The 21,782-nt window shown below is 34.6% G+C and overlaps 1 long non-coding RNA gene across 2 annotated transcripts; it reads left to right on the forward strand.

The window, feature by feature from the left end:
* The first annotated feature begins 5,750 nt into the window (after window positions 1–5,750).
* Window positions 5,751–21,098, forward strand: LOC143239383 (uncharacterized). 2 transcript variants are annotated; one of them, XR_013021154.1, is made up of 3 exons: window positions 5,751–5,848; window positions 13,313–13,415; window positions 20,057–21,098. It is a non-coding gene; the product is annotated as an uncharacterized LOC143239383 (long non-coding RNA). The 2 variants fall into 2 exon arrangements; XR_013021155.1 differs by lacking the exon at window positions 5,751–5,848 and adding an exon at window positions 5,932–6,259.
* Window positions 21,099–21,782: the final 684 nt, after the last annotated feature.

A 21,782-nucleotide genomic window follows, 5' to 3' on the forward strand; every position in this document is an offset into this window, starting at 1 on the left:
ATGTTAAAATTAGTCAAGGGTGTATGTTAAAATTATTCAAGGGTGTATGTTAAAATTAGTCAAGGGTGTATGTAAAAATTAGTCAAGGGTATATGTTAAACTTAGTCAAGGGAATATGTTAAAAGTAGTCAAGGGTATATGTTAAAATTATTCTAGCATATCTGAGTAACGTGATACCCTATGAAAATGTTGTTAACTAAGACTCTCCTATTTCTTTCTAAAATAGCTTCTTTATTGGTCTATCTGGAATATCCGGTGGCTCAGCGATGAATCGTATGGCTTACAATGCTTAAATTTAGGTTTCACACCTGCAGTGGTCAGAGTACAGATAATTCATTATGTAGCTTTGTGACAAGTAACAAACATTCATATTGTCTCAAAGTGCGTCTTATACTAGTTTACTGATACCAAAAACATAAATAGATATTTTTAGCATGATGATAATTTTTTATATTCATAAATAAAAGTTTAAGTATTCCTGTAACAAAAAACTGTGGATACTTAACGTGTTCATCAGTTCTTGCAATAATGTATTTTAAAGTTTCCACGGTTCTTCAAGTGACCCAGTTTAACTTTAGATTTTATTATCGTATAGAAAAGATATTTTTACTGTTCCTGAGGAGCGAATATTTGAAATATTTTCTGGAGATAGCCACTAGTTCCTCAATGTTTACCAGGCTCGGCATGGCCAAGCGTGTTAAGGCGTGCGACTCGTAATCCGAGGGTGGCGGGTTCGCATCCCCGTCGCGCCGAACATGCTCGCCCTCTCAGCCGTGGGGGCGTTATAATGTGACGGTCAATCCCACTATTCGTTGGTAAAAGAGTAGCCCAAGAGTTGGCGGTGGGTGGTGATGACTAGCTGCCTTCCCTCTAGTATTACACTGCTAAATTAGGGACGGCTAGCACTGATAGCCCTCGTGTAGCTTTGTGCGAAATTCACAAAACAAACAAACAATCAATGTTTTCCCACATTAACTCTAGCAGTCAAAACTCACTTCAAAGTGACACCTGACCTATTACAATAACCATAAACTACAAAAGAGTGAACCATTTTATTTTTATCTAAAACGACTAGTTCTTGTATTAGTGAATATCCATCACACAGTGTTTTACCTGCAACACTCTAGATAGTTAAACAATAACTTATTGTTTGACCCACAAGATGGTAAATGAGCTGAATATACAAATTTTTCATTAATTTTATTCACCCTTAATGAGACTCAAACACAGTTCTGTAATATTGATATCAGTTGTCATCCAATAAGCCATTATGGAAACTCGGAGTGCAAGAAGCTGATAATAAAGATGGTTTCTCTTAGTCATTCAAATTTTTATTCCATGACATGAATTCAATAGCTATTCCAATAAAGTAGCTGATGAGATTTGACTAGTTTTTGAGCGTCAAATTACATGCTAAGCTTTGTGCTTGGGGAAAGCCAGACAGATCAGATGAAAGTCTAAAATTGAATATGGCCTCTTAGTCCAAAATTGGCTTTCTTTTTGAAGCTCTTATAATACAATTTAATTATGTTGTCTTAAAAGTTGTGCAGGCTACTTCAAGGGGACTATATTCTTCCGTCATTTTCTCTTGAGAATGCGCAGAACATGCGCAACTTTACTAAAAATGAACAAAATATTCTTCATTCTCTACAAACATTGCTACATGACAACAAAAGTGGATTAAAAGTGAAGAAGTGAAGCAGTCGATTCGAAAAACGTGGCAAAATGTCAAAGCAGTTCCATCACTTCTTGTTCACATCGGCTCATTTCACAGTAGAGATGTGAAAAAAATTTCAACTTTCGGAATCTGGTGTGTCTAATGCATTACTTTTAATAGTAATCTCGAATTTTGCTTCTACATAAAACTTTATTCTACTCCAAAATATGAGAAATATTCTAAGATAATTATGAATTATTTCTCTAATTCAGCCTTAAGCGTTTATTCTAACCCTAATAACAATCGGAATTTAAATAGTGTGAATCAGTAAAAAGCAACAAACTCAAACAGCAATAATATGTTTAATATCCACATCGTAACTGAATGACCAGCATGGCCAGATGGTTAAAGCACTCGACTCGAAATACGAAGGTCGCGGGTTTGAATACCAAACACCAAACATGCTCGCCCTTTCAGCCGTGGGAGTGTTATAATGTGACAGTCAATCTCACTATTCGTTGGTAAAAGAGTAGTTCAAAAGCTAGTGGTGGGTGGTGATGACTAGCTGTTTTCCCTCTAGTCTTACACTGCTAAATTATGGACGGCTAGCGCAGACAGCTCTCGTGTAGCTTTTCGCGAAATGCAAACCAAATGTAACTGAATATTTTGTTACTGTACATTTTGGTTGCTATTTCAATGCTGAAAAGTTTCTTTATAATATTTGACTTGTGGATTTTGTTGTGGATGTAAATATTGTTCAAACTGAACTATTAAAAATAGCTATTACAATGTTACAATATTACAATAGCGATAGTTATATGAGAAAGATTAATATGAGTTTGGTTTTCATTTGAAACACTAATATAGCGCGCCAAATTTGGGCAGAATCAATCAGTTCGTTTGAAGGGAGATTCGCTTGCAGATACACAAATTATAGTATAATATTGTATTGTATAGTTACCACACAGTTATGACAATATTTATAGATCTCGTGTGAAAAACGTCTCTACCTCAGTTTTTATAATCAGCTCTGCCGAACCTCACTTCTCAGAGCTGGATAATTTTATTAAAGAAACTGACATTAATATTATCGGTGTACGTGTTGCATGTATCTTCTCTAAATAAAATATTCCATTTTATGTTTGTATGAATTTGCAGCCTTGAAATTTTGAAAATAATTATTGTGATATGTTTTAAAGAAAATTTTATAATGTTTACTTTTGTTCTAGATTTATGTCTTCCTAGATTGTCTTAAAGTTTTCTTTTTTATTTTATAAAACTGTAAAATATATTTATTTTGATTCGAAAATACCTCCGGTAGTTTATTTGTTTGGTTTGTTTTGAATTTCGCCCAAAGCTACACGATGGCTATCTGTGCTAGCCGTCCCTAATTTAGCAGTGCAAGACTAGAGGCAAGGCAGCTAGTCATCACCACCCACCGCCAACTCTTGGGCTACTCTTTTACCAACGAAAAGTGGGATTGACCGTTACATTATAACGCTCCCATGGCTGAAAGGTCGAGTATGTTTGGTGTGACGGGGACTCGAACCCGCAACCTATCAAGAAATAATTCATGCTTTTAAAACTAATAATAATGAATGTTTTGAAATAAACAGATATTAAAAACTATAGAGAAAGCTTTAATTTAGGATTCAATTATTTAAACCAAAGACATACAATACTCTTTTATATATTTATTACACAACAGTGGTTGAGAATATTCCACAGTTTTGGTAAACTGTTGAAGGTAGAGTAACTTATGATTTTGTTCGTGTGGGTCTGAAAAGTTTGTTTTTTTTTTAATTCGTTTTCAATGCTGTAAAACTAAAAATAAAAATTGTGGAAGCTATGAACAAATAATGAATACATTTTAATCTGGTTTTGAAATATTTACTGTCATTTATTGTATTTAACTAAGCCTACTTTTTTTATTTCTTCTTATGCGAAAGGCATAATAGTTTCCTGTTATTCTGAAATATCGTGATTCTAATTAAGCATATACATAGCATAGCAACCTTTAGAAACCAGTATCACAACTGTAGTGGAAGTTGTTTAGGAACACTTTTATTCTAACAGCATATCATCAAGCTCAGCTTTTATCACCTTGTTTCGATGCCTACGTGAATGTATCCCCGGATTGGAAACTAGAACAAACAAGGAGAATTTTGCACGTTCCACTAATGCATGGCTTCTCAAACCTGAGATACAGGCAATTACGTAACACCTTGACAACCAAAGTTGCGAAACATTGATTGGCTAAAACTCATAAAATTATATTTGTAGTCAAGTAACAAGTTCGAATTACAGCGTTATTTTTCAAAGCTAATATGAAATAACTAGCAGCTGATGTGACGAAGTTGTAGTTGACGATTTAAGGGTGAGGCCCCTTCACTATTTTGTTTTATTTTTTGATATTACGTAGGAAAACGGCTGAGATAAGAAAGTGGCAAAAGATTCCTGGGATATCTAGCCCCCAAACCAAGTTGCGTTCGAATAAATCATTACGAACTACAGTTCCTAACCTACCCTTTAGGCCTAGGTGCTCCCGTGAATATATAATCATTCTATCAGTGGTACTGCCATAGATCCTTGATTAGTTGATTTTGTTTTTTGTTTTTTTATGGGACAAGTCCCTTAGGCTTACTCCTAACAAATCATATTTTGTGAACAAGGAAATAATAAATATCATTCAGTGAAGTCTACTGAATTAATATACTCATCAGGGCAAAGCCAGAAAGATTGGTTAGTTTGAGCGCAAGGTAATTAAAACTTTCAGCTAAACCCGCTACTCAAAATAACAAAACATGTCTACCAGTTCAGTAACGTATATCTTTAGGCTTTAAATATATAATCAATGTTCAGAGACCTAGTTTCGCTTCTCTCGAAGGTAAATTAAAATATATAGCAACATCACTTTAGTAGCAGTTGGCTTTCGGTTAGCAGAAGACACATGTTAACCAACCGAGCATGCCCATACGTTCTTGATAACGATAAACCTACTTTAAATAAATATGTAACTCAGAACGGTTGGTATGGATATTAAAACTTTTACTCATAAGCAGAGAGCAACGTTTCGACCTTTCTAGGTCATCTTCAGATTAAGAAAGAGAGAGCTTGAATGTGATCGTTGCCGGACATATGTCTTAGGGACGAGAGTATAAACGGGTAATGGATTGTAGGAGGCGTTGCAGGTGGATGTTAGGTTATTAATTAGTATAGTATGAAGATGTTCCTTTATATTGGTTTGATTTTGGTTTTAGTTGTTGTATGAGTCGGGTTTCTTTGATTTTGCGTTTGTTTATATTTGTTTCCCTACTTAATATATGGATGTTTTATATAGTTATGTTGTGTTTATTTGATGTGCAGTGTTCAAAAACGTTTGAACGTGTTTGTGTGTGTGTTCTTTGAATTTAGTTTCTATTCTCTGCTTGTTTATTCAATAAAAAGTCGTGGCAGTTGTTGCATTGCGTTGGTGTTGTGTTTGTCAGTGTAGTTTTTACGTAGTATGAATTTTGTTTTGTACCTGGTTTTTGAATAAATTTGGTGTTTACTGGAATGTTGTGTTATGTTATAAATTTTTTCCAAATGTTGGTTATTTTTTCGCTTATGTCGGGAACATATGGTATGCAGCAGTGTAAAGTTTTGTAGTTTGTTGTATCTTGGGATTTATTGTTGTTTGTTTATTGTTGGTCTAGGTGTGTGCGTATAATTTTTTCTACGGCGTTTGGAGGAAATTTGTTGATGTTGATGAAGTGTTGTTTTATTTTGTTGATTTCATCGTTAATTTTATCAGTAAACATAGTTTTGTGGTTATGTTTATTTGGTTTCTTAATATGGTGAGTTTTTGTTTTGTTCCCAGGGAAGGTGTAATCCAGTATGGGTGGTTTTTCTGTGTATTTCTGTTTTGAACTTTGCATTGGTTCTAGTTATCTTGAGTTTAATAAATGTTGTTTGGTTAGTTTTTTTTTGTTCATAGGTGAACTTAATGTTAGGGTGTATCGAGTGTACGTGGTTGAAAAAAACTAAGTGGGTGTTCCGTAGGTGTGCATCCTGCAATTGTATCATCAACATACCTGTACTAGTATAGTGGTAGGTGTGAGGCTGAATTTATAACTTGAGATTCAATCTGTGTCATAAAAGTGTTGGTTAGAACTAGTGACACGGGATTCCCCATACTTAGGCCATTTATGTGTAGGTAGGTTTGGTTATTTAACATATAGTTAGTTTTGGTGGTACTGAATTCTATAAGGGTTGCTAATTGGTTGCTGGGATGTGTATCAATGGGTTGGGGTCTTGGATATAAAGTTCTAAAGTTATCTTGCAGACTTCAGTTGTTGGGACTTCTGTGTAGAGGGAAATTACATCAAAACTGGCCATTAAGGCTTTATGGTTTAGTTGATTAAGAATATATTTAAAATTAAAAGAGTCTTTGAAAAAGGACCCGGCTGATGTTACATGTTTAGAAAATGCTTACGATGTATATTTACTGAGGTTGTAGTTAAATGATTCATAGGTCGACATTATGGGTCGTAGTGGACAATCGGGTTTGTGAGGTTTGGACGTTCCTTATAGTTGTGGTGTGCATGTGTCAGTCTTTCGTAGGTAAGAATAAAAATTTTCTGAGATTTTGTTGGCTTTTTTCTCATTTGTAGTTGTGTTTTGTTCAATTGGTTTCATGTGTTTTTGTTGGATTTGTGTTTATTAGTTTAAATTTGTTTGTATCTGATAAGACGTTGTTCATTTTTTTGAATGTATTCATATGTGTTCATTATAACTGTAGCATTGCTTTTATTTGCTTTTAGAATTTTGATGTAGTTGTCTTGTTTTAAGTTGTTTATAGAATTTATATATTTTTATGTAAGGTTGTTCTTTAGTTTTCTTTTCTGTGAAATTATGTTGATGGTTTTGTGTGAAAATTCTTTGAAAAAGTTGTTTAAGATACCGTTTTGAGGTGTTTTAGGGAAATAGATGTTTTAAGTTTTACCTGGAAAGATAGACTGGTGGTTGTCTGTGGAAGTGTTGTCGAAGTTGTTTTGTTTCTGGTGATTGTTTTCCGTTGTTTTGTTGGTGCTTTTAGTTTGTGTGGAATGGATCACCAGGCTTCTATCTAGGTCTTCCAAGTAGGCTTTCATTTCGATAGACAGAATATTTCTAGGTGTTACTGCGAAGTCCTTTCTTGAGTAGATGTATTTATTCATTGCTTAATTTTCGGTCGGAACTGTTAGTTACAAGGTTTGTTGATGGTTCATTGTGTTACCATCTTCTTCGTTGTTGGCACTTTAGTTTATCCAGTTTCTTGTTGTGGCAGACCTTCGTGTCATTCTTACTACTGAGTTGATTTATGTCACGTTGTTTGAACCCATAAATGTCTCGTTCAATGCAGCAGGCCAGTTGGTAGTCAAATTTCTTTTTTGTTTCTGTAGGTCATTTATTTCTTTATATTTCGAGTTTAAAATGGCTTTTAGTAGGTTCCTTTTCTCTGTAAATTATGGATAATGTTTGTACACTGGGTAAAATTCTTCGATAGTTTTAACTTCGCAAAATTAGGGATTAGTTTTTTCCTTTCTGCACTGTTGGATGAAATAAATGTTATTTCTTCTATTAATATGTTTTTATAAAATACAATGTAACAACTTCCTCGACTTCTATATTGGAGAAACAAACAGAAAAATGAAACCTAGATTCAAAGAACACAAAAAACACCTTCACACCTTTTTGAACACTGCAAATCAAATAAACACAACATAACCACAGAAAACACCCAGATATTAAGTAGGGAAACAAATATAAACAAACCCAAAATCAAAGAAGCTCTACTTATATAGCAATTTAAACTAAAATTAAACCAATATAAAAGAACACCTTTATACCTATACTGATTAACATCCACCTGCAACGCCCCCTACAATCTGATACCCGTTTATAGCCTCTCCCTAAGACATGTGTTCGAAACACTCTCTCTGAAGATGACCCAGAAAGGTCGAAACATTGTTCTCTGCTTATCAATAGGCCCCCCCCGCTGGTACAGCAGTATGTCTCCGGATTTACAACGCTAAAATCAGGGGTTCGATTTCCCTCGGTGGGCTGAACAGATAGCCCAATGTGGCTTTACTATAAGAAAAAAAACTTGTTAATAAAAGTTATGAAATACATTTTTATGCGTATATTTTGTTAGGGATTTTGGACATTTCTATAATTTGTTGAGGCTTCGGCTTTCTTTCAAAAAAATAAATTTCACATAGTCACTGCCACAATATTTTCGTTTACTATTTTGAATTTAACTGTCGCGCATTAAAAACTAATAAAAATCAGTCTGTGAATTTTTATTATGTATAAAATTAAATAAATAAAAAATATGGAATAAATTATGACGCTGATATATTTCTTCTTTTAAGGCCCCCACTAGTACAGCGGTAAGTCTACGGATTTAAAACGCTAAAATCAGGGGTTCGATCCCACTCGGTGAACTCAGCCCAATTTGTGGCTTTGTTATAATAAAACACATACATACACTTTTTTCTTTTAATGTGTGCATGAACGACAAATATAATATTTTGTATTCAATGGTGAATTTTGCCCTTGAGGGGGAATGTACCCCTCTGGGCATGATATAATTAAATTTTTGCTGTGAATCAGTGACACAACTGATAGTTTTGGTTCCAAGGCGAATCTGCTGTTTTTGTGAGCACGCTTCAAGCATTTTCAATTTCTTCTTCAAGCTTGTTTAGACTCGCCAAAACCTATTCAAGTTTTCATCATTCTCACTGGGATGATGGAAATGTTGATGTAGCTGTGAACCAGATCGAGAAGTGTCAAGTTTGAGACCGTGCAACTGTTGACGAGATTCATTCCGTACAGTAAGTCACGCCAAACTCCAAAACAAGCTACAAATTCGAAACTAAACATCCCAGCTGAGGAATGCGACTTCGTTCCACTGGCTTCTGTGAAGGTGTTTAGAGTGGTTTGTTTGTTTGTTTGTTTTGAATTTCGCACAAAGCTACTCGAGGGCTATCTGTGCTAGCCGTCCCTAATTTAGCAGTGTAAGACTAGAGGGAAGGCAGCTAGTCATCATCACCCACCGCCAACTCTTGGGCTACTCTTGTAGCAACGAATAGTGGGATTGGCCGTCACATTATAACGCCCCCACGGCTGAAAGAGCGAGCATGTTTGGCGCGACCGGGATGCGAACCCGCGACCCTCATATTACGAGTCGCACGCCTTAACACGCTTGGCCGTGCCGGGCCTGTTTAGAGTGGTGGTTTAAGCTTTTTTTTTAAACGTCAGTAATAAACACTAGTAATGTGAAAGGTTTGAGCATGCATGTGGAGTGCAGCTACAGTTATTGAAATAGGTTGAACTTTATGTGGGCTTACTAAATTTCGGAAAACTTCACGTTGCATCTCTCACTTAAGTGAATACGGTTTATCCGCCGTACTGCTAATAAATTGAGTAAATTAACACAATTTTGGCAGATTTTTGATTTAAAGTTAAGGTAAGGTAAAAATGAAAATTTCACGAAATCTACCTAAATATGTTTGCCTAAACTTTTAAGGTACCTTTTCTTATGTCTCTGCGGCACTGCCTCTTTATATGACAATTAGACAAGGGCGAGCATGTTTAGCGCGACTGGGATGCGAACCCGCGACCCTCGGATTATGAGTCGCACGCCTAACGCGCTCAGCCATGCCGGGCACGCATTTGTTAGCTGTCAATAAATACACAGTATGCTGGGACGGACTTTAATTAATTACACAAATGTGTATGTCTGGTTGTTAAAACGTCGTACAACTGATTAACCTGACATTGGTCAAAATAATGTTAGTGGTAAATATAATAATAAAAAAATCCAGCAAGTTTTAATTAAAATTTTGTACTAGATGAGATAAATTATGAGTTTTTGTGCTTGTAGCAGAAGTTAGAATTAGCATTATGTTTCCCTGCTTAATTTTTTTTTTGCGCTAATTTTACACAAACGTAATAACAGAACCTATAATTTTTTGGTATGTACCACGAAAGTCTTTCTAATGTGTCTCCTTTTTATTTAACAATAAATAGTTTCACAAACCGTCTTTGTTAACCTGAAGATGACCTTAGAAGGTCGAAACGCTGTTCTGTACTTTATTCTAATTAAAATTTTAGTACCATACAAGCAGTCTTGAGAATAAATATTCCATTTCAGGAATGTTTGTTTACGTTGTGTTTGGAATATGTACCAAACTTTTATCTATGCAAAATTTCTCATAAATTCCTTTGGGATTATTCGTTGAATATAATGAACTATTGACAAATGACATTTACAATTTCAACGTTGGATAGTCGCTTTCTGGAGAGAGATTTTTATTTCATTAGTGTTTTTCAACAAACTTTTGAAATTACAAGTACGTTTTATGATAAAATTTCAATTAAAGACGATACTAAGTATAATTTTAATTTTCCGGATTAGTCTTAGAATTATGATAATTTGTTGTAATGTATTTTGTCATCAATGGTCAAATTCTTTTCGATTATGTGGTAAATATAATGCCGAGTCAAGTAACAATAACAAACCAGTTTATTTTTCTATAGCGTTTCCTTTTGGCGATAATCGTTGTAATACGCACATGTTGTAGACCTGAGCTAATACTCAGCGATTAATCGATCTGGTATCTAAGTTCATATAACATACCTTACTGCTAACACTGATCTGAAACATTTTTTGTGTTCTCAACAGTTTTTCGCTCATTACTCACTACTCACCACTAGCTGGTCACTCGAATTTATAAGCAAAGTACCATTGTCTCTCATGGCCAGGTTCGAGGATTCGAATCTCTGTCGCACCAAACATACTCGCCATTTAAGCCGTGGGGACGTTATAATGTTACGGTCAATCCCATTATTCGTTGGCAAAGGAGTAGCCCAAGAGTTGGCGGTTGGTGGTAATGACTAGCTGCCTTCCCTCTGGTCTTAAACTGTTAAATTATGGACGACTAGCGCAGATAGACCTCGTGTAGCCTTGCGCAAAATTCAAAAATAAACCAAACAAACCATTGCCTCTAGATACTGCCCGATATTACTGTCATCTTGTTCTTGTCCAAATGACGAGATTTATCTCGGAAATATGAAACATTAAAATATAGTTTTCAACACTTGCTACTTCCTTAGTATGATACAGACAAACTTGATTTAATTTATACTAACTTGTTGTGATGCGAGCAGAATTACAATTAAGAGAACAGATCAAGTCGTGTGTCGTTCTAATACGAATATCTTTCCTTAATAAAATGAAATTATTATTTCTGTAGATTACAACGAAATCCGGTTAGAAATGAAATGTTTAATAGTAAGTGATAGTTTAAGAAGTATTAACAAACCGAGAAAGTCTTTGCAAGTTCTAGTACACTCATATTTCTATGATAAAGTACCATAGTGCATGCTATCAGTTAGTGGAGATTTTTAAAGTTTGGTTCTGTAATAGGTAGAGCTAATTATTTTGTCATCACTGTAAGACAGTATGGCGAAACGTTCTGTCCATGACAATATTTATTTATTTATTTATGTGATGTTTGAAACTTACAAGTTCAGTTAATATTAACTTGAAATGGACCAAATAAAGACTAAATCTTCATAAAACAGTTACATTATAAACATTCAAGCTTTCCTCTTTTATTTCAAAGAAATTTAAAAATTACATCAGTATATTCAATGTTTATTTTTCCACATCTAAACCACAGTGATATGCGAGTAAATCATGGAAGACAATTTATCTGATTTTCAGAGTTGCAGGTAGTATAAGACATCAATTAAGAAGACAACTAAGATTCTCTTGCCTTTGTTATTTATAGGGTTGGAAAGTTCTTTACATGAGTTTTTTCTTCCTAAGAGGTCATTATTATTTATACAAATTGTAATTTGAAAAGAAGGAGTTGTCTGTTCTATTAGAGAATCAGAAGATTCACCGGTTATTTTCTACCTCTTGTTGATCTGAGAGTGGCATTCAGTTACGTGGATAGTGTATTTACCCGAGAAGAGAGAAATTTATATATAATATTTTCCTTTGCGTGAAAACAATCTTACAAGCTTCATTTCTTATTTTGAGATAGAGCTTCGTCAAACACATACTGTTGTGTAATACAACCAAACTATTGAAATAAGAGAGATAAAAGGCTACTGATACAACAATAACAAAGTTCTCTCTCTTTCCAAAGTATCTACGAAAGTTTTTCAAGTGTTTAAGTTTGACTTTGTTTTGTATCATGCTCCCTGTGCCAAGCTTCTTTATTCTGATTGAGACTCAGTTATGGCAAAGAAAATATGTCCCTGATCTGTAATGCGTTATCTGTCGAATTCTGCTATTAGGGCAATCTGTAGGCTACTCCGATAGAAATGATAGCAGTCTGAGAATAGATCATGTTACTATGCTCTTCCAAGTTGATTAAATTCAAGATTAATGATCCTTTCAGTGTTAGTAATTTAGAGAATGTTTATCTCTTCCAATATGTAATTATGAAACTTATTTTATGGGAACATTGACAAACACTTAGTTAATTTGTTTGTTTATAGTTAAGCAGAAAGTTCGCTGCTGGTTATGAAACCCAGTTTCTAGCGTTGTAATTTCTCAGACATGCCGCTGTACCACTGGGAGGTCAATATGTATATATAAAGAGAGCCAAGCTATTATACTTATCTATATAATACTTAATGTAACACAAAGGGAAACTAATGAGGAAATATTGGAATGTGCAAAGGGAGAAAATATTTGATATATATTGAAAACAGAAAATGTGCTATTGGATTTTGTGGGTATTTAGTTAAATCTAAAGCGATGTTGGCAGAGATTTTGACGTGTAAACGTGAATGAAGAAGATAAAGTGATTTGGTTGGTGACATTAAATGATAAACTGAAGATGAGGAGCTTCATTAAGAAAGTTTTTACAGACGCAGAGGATTGTTTTGTTTTTTTGTTTTGAATTTCGCGCAAAGCTACTCGAGGGCTATCTGCGCTAGCCGTCCCTAATTTAGCAGTGTTAAGACTAGAGGGAAGGCAGCTAGTCATCACCACCCACCGCCATCTCTTGGGCTACTCTTTTACCAACGAATAGTGGGATTGACCGTCACATTATAACGTTGAAAAGGCGAGCATATTTGGTGCGACCGGGATTCGAACCAGTGACCATCGGATTACGAGTCGAACGCCTTAACACACTTGGCCATGCCAGGCCTGACGGAGAAGATAGGAGATGATATAAAATCATAATCGTTAACCCTCAAAAGTGATGAAGACACTATAATATGATATTATACAGGAATCACTTGAACTGCTTTGTAGGAAGGATATTTATGACAGTGATGCAGGTTTTAAAAGCTAAGCTATTTTTCAAAAAACTCGTATTACTGTCTGAAATAGGCAAAGACAATGAATATGATGAGTCCTATCTTGCAGTAAAACGTATATGATTTACAATGTTATTTCTTCCATTTAGGTCCACTGTAGCAATTTAAGACCCTTTACTACAAGATTCGATTAAATATTAATCTAGTGTGGTATATAAACATACAAGGCAACTTCGACCTTCTTAATTTTTAATATAGTGTTTTCCAGGCTAGTTATTTATTACGGTATCTCTATGTTTCATATAATACATAATCAAGAGAGTCATTAATTTGTTTTCATTCTAGGCGCCTTTGTCATTCTCTTGAGGTAACATCTGGTCTGCTCAAAGGAGGAAATGCTGTAATGTTATACATTATACAAGGATGTCGACAGCAACGCACTTCAGTGGTATGTGAGGTGGTTCTTGAAGTGAGAACCCCTCTTAAGTTTGAATGAGAATAACCAGTCACAAGGAAAGCATCACTCTAGATGTTACTTTGGAAACAGATAACGTGAAGTTTAAGCATTCCGATATATAATTTAAGAAATTAAATTAAATTAAATTAATATATAATTTAAGAAAGAAACAGCTTACAATCGAACACAGTTCAGCATCAGCTTCATTGACAAAAAACAAGTCACTTTTAAAACTATTCTATAAGAGATTTCTTGTTGGATTCCCTTTTGTTCATAAGACTTACCCTATTTCTTTAAGAAAAAGCACTTTTACTGAATGCCACATAACAGAGAAGATACAAAGTCGTAGGAAAACACTGACCACTTGTGGCAAACATTATAGACATAAATGTATCCCGTAATTGCGTTTTCATTGAAGTAGTTGAATGTCACAGATATATGTCTGACACAAACAGAATCAGTAGCGTGTATGTCTGGACATCCCCAGAACCTTTGATTCAAAAATATTAAATATCAGTGTTGTTTTTATTAAATGTTATTGATATTCAGAAGTAACACTAGAGATCTGTAAAAATTTGGTTTGTTTTTAATTTCGCTCAAAGCTACACGAGGGCGATCTGCGCTAGCCGTCCCTAATTTAGCAGTTAAGACTAGAGAGAAGGCAACTAGTCATCACCAACCACTGCCAACGCTTGGGCTACTCTTTTACTAACGAATAGTGGGATTGACCGTCACATTATAACGCTCCCACGGCTGAAAAGGCGAGCATATTTGATGCGACTGTGATTCGAACCCGCGACTCTCGGATTACGAGTCGAGTGCCTTAAGCACCTGGCCATGTCGGACCCCTGTAAAAAATTTAATACACTGGTTTAATATACCAAATGACGTTTCTCTAGCTTTAAGTCACTTTGTACATTATTTATAGATGTAAAGAATTTTAGAGTGTAAAACACATTTGTTTTCAGATGGTATTGGTATATTAAGAAAGTATCAAATCATGCAAGTGGACTTTATGTTTTTTGGTGTTAAAAATGCTTAATATTCAAACACAGTCTGTTATGTATATAATAAGTACCTCAACAATTTTATTAAACATTGTTTAAGACAAACTGGATATTAAGAACAAGTGTAAAGAGGTTATAATTTTATTTACAGGTCACTGGTTGAAATGTATTATAATTTGTACTTCAAGTGGGTTTCTCGTCATTACGAAGGTCACTGGTTAGGCCACATTTAGGCCACTGTTGGGTTCCTTACCGTAAGTAATTGATACTGTTGATGCATTATTTATTTATACTTAACAGTGAAGATACTTGCACTAGATAACACACATACAAATTTTGCCAATGTAGCAGTGATCTTCAGCTAAGACAGTTTTATTTTTCTAAAAGGGTGGTTGCCCTCTGATATGGGTTGACTTCAGATGTAGTGAAGACAATAAATTTTTAAGTGAGTTTCAGATAAAATTTGATACGTATATGAATGATAAGAAGTGGTTTTTATATTTTTTGATTATTTTATTTAATAGTTTGAGTTTAGTCTAAAGAATGGGACATCCCGAGGTGGTTCAGTGGATCCCTTGCTTTCCCCAAATACTGTGTTATGTTCTATGATTGGAAAGTGCTACCTCTGAGGATGACAAACAGAAAAAGAGTCGAATACAGCAGTGACGCCGGTTGACACTTTCATTCTAAGCTCAGATGTGAAGGGTTCATTCTAGGAACAAAAGTATTCGAATGAACGGAAGGAGGTTATTTTAAGTTTATTAATTTCTGTTCTTTATGATTGACCTCTGATGAGGCATGCTCTCAAGAATCACTATTTTATTTATAACTAAGAAAAACAGATAACTGTCTCGCTTAGACAGACTGAACTCGTTGCTTCGTGCGGCGAGCGTTAGGGTTTGTATAATATCGTAATATTTTCTGTAATATAAAGATGCTCTGGTTGCACGAGGTCCGTACTGCATTCGCAACTGCACTTTGCGTGCTTACTTTTTGAAATCATTCCTAGTTACAACGAATAAGGAGAAAATAAGGTTATTTTAACAACCATTTTAAATTCGATTTTCCGTTTCTTACAACTGACTTTTGCAAGAGTGTATACATTGAACTTCCACTATAAAAACATAATACAAGAGAAAAGATACTTAAAACCTAAAACCTTTTTTTTATGTTGCAAGTGCATGTTTATGTTTTTACTTCCTATTTAGTTCACCATTTAATAACAATAAAAATAACATTTTGACATATTTACAACGCTAAAATCAGGGGTTCGATTCCCCTCGGTGGGCTGAGCAGATAGCCCTTTGTGGCTTTGTTATACGAAAAACATCCAAAAAAACATCCATTTTGACATGCAACTAGTGTAACTGAAGTGGATTACTGGGCTCTTTAGAAGTCAAAGCAACTGAGGGACTCAAGTCCAGTATATAAAACAGTTGCATGCTTCGATATATAACTGCCATTTCTCACACTGTGTTATGATGTGTTTCTCTTCATGTTGAAACTATCTTCAATCTTTTACACTTTTCCAGATAAAAGCACATGAAACATGATGTAACATGTGAATTATATCAGAATGTATATACTAATGAAAGATTTGTAACTACTCTTGAGACGAAATAGGTTTATAATAAATATGTTTATGATCATACAAATGTTTAACATTTCAAGTATCAAGTCTCAGAATATTTTTTTCATATTGAGAACTAGTGTTTACACAACAACATTTAAATTACATCATATCATTTAAAACAAATACAAAATAATTATTAATGTTATTTTACGTTTTTCCAAACATAAAAATATTGTTCTGTGTTTTAATACTGTGAAGAATTAGAGGTGATTTATAAGGTTATAAGCATGTGATATTAAGTGTATCTACTTGTTACAGAGTATTTTGTTAGAGTTTAAAAACTGGAAGTTCTAAGGAGTGCGAATTTGATTTGCTCTCTTAACTCTGACTAGGTTCGTCTCTTAACTCTGACTAGGTTCGTCTCTGAACTCTGACTAGGTTCGTCTCTTAACTCTGACTAGGTTCGTCAGAGCAAGACTTTAAATGGGAAAAGACTCACTACAACGGGCCTGGTATGGCCAGGTGGTTAAGGCACTCGGCTCGTAGTCCGAGGGTCACGGGTTCGAATCCCCGTCACACCAAACATGCTCGTCCTTTCAGCCGTAAGGGAGTTATAATGTGACGGTCAATCCCATTATTCGTTGGTAAAAGAGTTGTCCAAGAGTTAGCGGCGGGTAGGGATGGTTAGCTTCCTTCCTAAACTGATAAATTAGGGACGGCAAGCGCAGATAGCCTTCGTGTAGCTTTGCGCGAAATTAAAAACAAACAAAACTCACTAGAACAATCTTTTTTATGAGGCTTACTTTATGTATTCCTTTCTCTCCTACAAAGAGCACTGATGAGCTGTGGATTCTTTAAAGCTAGTCTGCTGTAACAAATGTACTGAAGCAGAAGATGAATTGGACCACTAAATCATCTTTCCTTCACTAAAACTTTGAAAAAAAGAGAAGAAAAAACGACTAAAATTAAAACTTTATTAGTAGAAGAAACATAAAACAAGGGTTAGTGACTCTGCAGTAAATATTTTTAATTGGCAAGAGAAGATAAGGAATTGAACCTCTGATGAGTGCTTTTTCACCAGTTTAGTACGTGTGCCACCCTCAACTCTGTAATGTAAAATAAAACTATAGAATCTAAAAAGAAAACAAACCCAACTTTAAAATATAAAGCGAAAAAAGTCTCACACTACCAGTTAAGCTGGAACACTTTTACGAACTCTAAAAGCTTGTAATATTTGTAACCTATGTGGGATATTGAACAGATGGTAATGCGTGCAAAATATCTGAGGCCATTATCTTTGCTGTGTTTTAGTAACACATTCATTTCTTATAATATTTAGGATCTTTTAGAAGATTGTGGAAATTGTGAAATACAGCATGTCTTCCTCTTGTAGTTTTGGAAATCCACTTGAAGAACTTCTATTACTAAACACAAGCTGTGGCACCAGTGCATTAGTTCGAAGTGTGACGTATCACAACGTCATATCTGCACCACGCATGTTTGTAAATAACTCTGTAAACTCGAATCTGTGCGTGACATTTTCAACTTAGTTTTGCTCTGCTACGCGCAGCAAATTCAGCTGCCCAATTTTTTTTTCTGTACATTCGAATGTTGTTGTTTTTTAATTTCGCGCAAAGCTACTCGATGGCTATCTGCGCTAGCCGTCCCTAATTTAGCAGTGTAAGACTAGAGGGAAGGCAGCTAGTCATCACCACCCACCGCCAACTCTTGGGCTACTATTTTACCAGCGAATAGCGGGATTAACCGTCACAACGTAACGCTCCCACGGCTAAAAGGGGGAGCATTTTGTTGCGACCGGGATTCGAACGCGCGACCCTCGGATTACGAGTCGAACGCCTTAACCCACCTGACCATGCCGAGGCCTACACATTCGAATGGAGAAAAATAAAGTTCTCCGTGAGGGGAAACAGATACGAAACGGATAAATAGTGACCATTATTGCAAATCTACATACATACAAGATAAACAGTTGGGTTGTACATTGTGTTTTTTTTTTCTAGTGTCGTCCATATAAGCAAGAGTTTTATTATTGTATGATGTTATTTATCAAATCATGGGAGAATAGTTAGAAAGTCCATAATTAATGGTCATTTTTCTTCCAAAACGTAACTGGTCCAGCCTGGTCAGCTGGATAAGATACTCGACTCGTAAACCGCGAGTTCGAATCCCCGTCGCGTATTTTCCAATATTGCTACCAACTGAGTTTTCAGGAACAGAATAATATTGTTGGTTTGCTGCAGTTAGTGTACAACAAGCCTCGGAAGCTATAATCTTGTTTGCAAATGTTATAAATTTGATACATATTGAGATTTAATTATCACTTATTAATGGGGAAAGTGCAGATACTGACGAGGAACATTTATAGATTTCAAACGTTATAAACTAGTTAACGCCTGTGAACCAACTTCAGACGCTAGTGTTTTTGACGAGAACATTACGTATCTTCGTCTGTGAAAAATTCGCATGTGAAGAGCGAAAGATAGATTACCTATTAAGAGAACTGTACTCATATTAACAGAGAATTAAGTCGTACATTGTGAACCGTCGATAAAATATTCAGTTCCATACCCGACTTTTGGTATATAAATAATTATTTGTAATAACTATTTATAAAACCATTATTATAACTTGTATTGTTATCTGTATATTCTATATATTACAACATATTTGTGTTAAGAAAGAAAATTTTGTGCATCAGTCTTGTTTGCAAATGTCATAAATTTAATACATATCGAGATTTAATTGACTTCTTAATTAAAATCAAAATATTAATTAAATTTATATTTATCAGTGGCAGCAAGGTCTGGTCATGTCTGATTATTAAGGTTTTCTCGCGTCACCTTTCTTCAAACAACAAGAAAATATAACAAAAGTGTGAACTGCTCGAAATTAACAAAATTCTAGAATTAAGTGTTACAAAATCAATGAAAAATTGGATTAAAAATATTGTTATTGGAATACTAGTCCATGATAATTTGTTGTCTGAGGAAGCATTGGAAGAATATTCTAGTATCTCCGTTATCAAACAGAGTTAAGTCACAAAGATAAGTTACAGAACCAGCTAAAACTTAAACAAATCGAGCTTGAACAAGCCCGTATTGAAGCTGAAAGAGAATGTAGACATCTCGAGGCCGAACAAGTTCGTATTGAAGCCGAAAATGAAATTAGGCTGAAAGAAATGGAAGTTAGGCTCAACTCCAATCGACCATGACAAAATGACAACTTTGAGTTCAACGATATATTAAAGTTAATGAAAATGAAGTTGATAAATATTTTCAAAATGTTGAGAAGTTTGCTCAAATCATTGTCATTATTATAACAAAGGAATTTAAACTGGTAAAGCACGAGAAACTTATGCAGAAGAAGGTTATACAGACTATGATAAGGTTAAAGTAGCTATTCTCAAAACATACAAGACAGTGCCGGGGGTTTATCGCCAAACGTTTTAAGGTTATTGTGAGCAGAATAACCAAACTTTTATGGAATTCTCTCACGATAAAAGAGGTTTATTTTAATCGATAGTGTAATTCTATACATATTGGCAACAGTTTTGACAAACTGAGACAGTTATGTCTAATTGAATAATTTAAATACTGTACAAGTAACGATTTCAAAACTTAGTTGAATGAAAAGAAAGTTGAAACACTGCAAATTATTACACGTTATCACATAAAATGTCATAAAAATAGATTCCTACCATCTTGACAAAAAAATGAGACAACAACCAGTGCGTTCGTGTCAACGTACTGATAGTTTTACCAGATCACCTGATGCTGTTGGTTTGGCCACTGATAGAGTAGCTGATGTAGTTAGGAAAGACTTTAGACCTTTTGTGTCTCTGGTTCTATGTCTTTAACAAACAACAGTGCTAATTCCATACCCATATGTGTTATACGTGATACTGGGACGAGTCAGTCATTGTTTTTAGAAATTATGTTGCCTTTAGATTCGATTTCTACCACTGGTGAGTTTTTATTGGTCAGGATATTGAGAGAGTTTTGTTAACATTCCTTTTAATATCATTTCTTTAGCATCTGACCTAGTTACGGAACCAGTTGTGGTTGGAGCACGACCTACTCTGCTAATTAAGGGTGTATCATTATTGTTGGGAAAAGAATTGACTAGAAGAAAGTTGTTACTGAATTCAAAATTGTTAGTGAGTTTGATCTCTGTTTAATCTAAGGATGGTGTTGTTATTGAGAATAATCCAGATGTGTTTCCCTCATATTCGGTGACTCGAGCTCATGCGAAGACATTAAGCCAAAAACACGTGCCAGACAGAGAATGATAGTATAGATTTGATTCAGGCAGTTTTGGATCCGACAAAAATCATGGGAATAACTGACCTCCTGAAAATTCCTTGGTGAGTGAAAATAATGGCCGTGCGGAATCTAGTTCACCTGGTGAAGTTCTGTTTGCTAGAAATAAACTGATCACTGAACAAGAAAAGGATTCTCAAATCTCTTCACTGTTTAAATACACTCCCAAAAGATGAAATGAAGAAAGTTCCACATGGTTACTTCTTTCAATAACGGTGTGATCGTGAGGAACTGAATACCACCACCTTCAGAGAAAAGGGCTACAGTTTATCAGCTCTTTGTTCCAGAAACATATCGTTCTTAAATATTGAAAGTTGCCTATGAACTCCCTATGAGAGGTCATTTAGATGTCAACAAACATTTGAAAAAAGATTATGAGCCATTTCTTTTAGTCAGATATTAGGCAAGATGTTTATCAAGAAGTGTATTAACTTCGGGCGTTAATATTTCTACGAAGACATTACATATCCATCTTCCTCTGTGAAAAGTCACCTTATAAACCGCATTATGCCAAACAAAAAGAGAGCTAGCTAGCATTCCCGTCAAGAGAAGTGTACCTGAGTGTCAACATAGAAATAATTCGTTTTCCGCAAACGCCGATAAAATATTCTGTTCCAGACCAGATAAAAAACAAGTATTATTTGTAAATTTGTAAAACTCTTGTAAATAAACCATTATTTATAATAATCGTTATTATACTATCATTATAATCGTTAATTGTACTATTATTTGTATATTAAAATATACTTGTGTTTCGAAAGAAAATAGTGTGTATCAATCTTGTTGGCAAATGTCATATTTTTAATAAATGTTGATATTCAATTAACTTATAAATCCAAATTCTGTTTTTCTATTATTTAAAATTATAAGAGGTAACAATACCAACAAACGACATCTTTCATTCAGTATTATCAAAAGTGACAACTTCTTTAAACCTAAGTTAGACTCTTACTTCGAATCCTTTTTTTGCGAAATATTTACAAAACACATATTAAATTCGTTCAAATTGCTCATTTTTAAAACTACGCTGTTTTTTTCTTATATTTTAATAAATACTTTTCTTTGTCCATTCATATTTGTACTGTTGAAAAATGATAATAAATACCAACTGTGTTTTTGACTGTTAATTGGTTGGGTCAGTGACTTAAAAACAATACATTAACATGTGAATATACTATTTTCTGAAACTGTTTCTTGGATAAAATTAATAGTCTTTGTTTATGTAAAATGCGTGTATTAATTTACGTCAGACAAATTTAAATTTTGTTGACCTAGACATAGGTTTAACAACTTTATTAAGACATTAAGAGAAATATTTATTCAACAGTTTTAACCACAGAATGACTAATTGTCAAAACTAATTGAAATTATTTAAAACAGCACAAAAATCTTCCATCCATTCTTTCACACGGTTTTAATTTGGGTAAACCAGGGGCGG

Source organism: Tachypleus tridentatus, chromosome 13 (assembly GCF_004210375.1).
Source record: "Tachypleus tridentatus isolate NWPU-2018 chromosome 13, ASM421037v1, whole genome shotgun sequence".
NCBI lineage: Eukaryota > Metazoa > Arthropoda > Merostomata > Xiphosura > Limulidae > Tachypleus > Tachypleus tridentatus.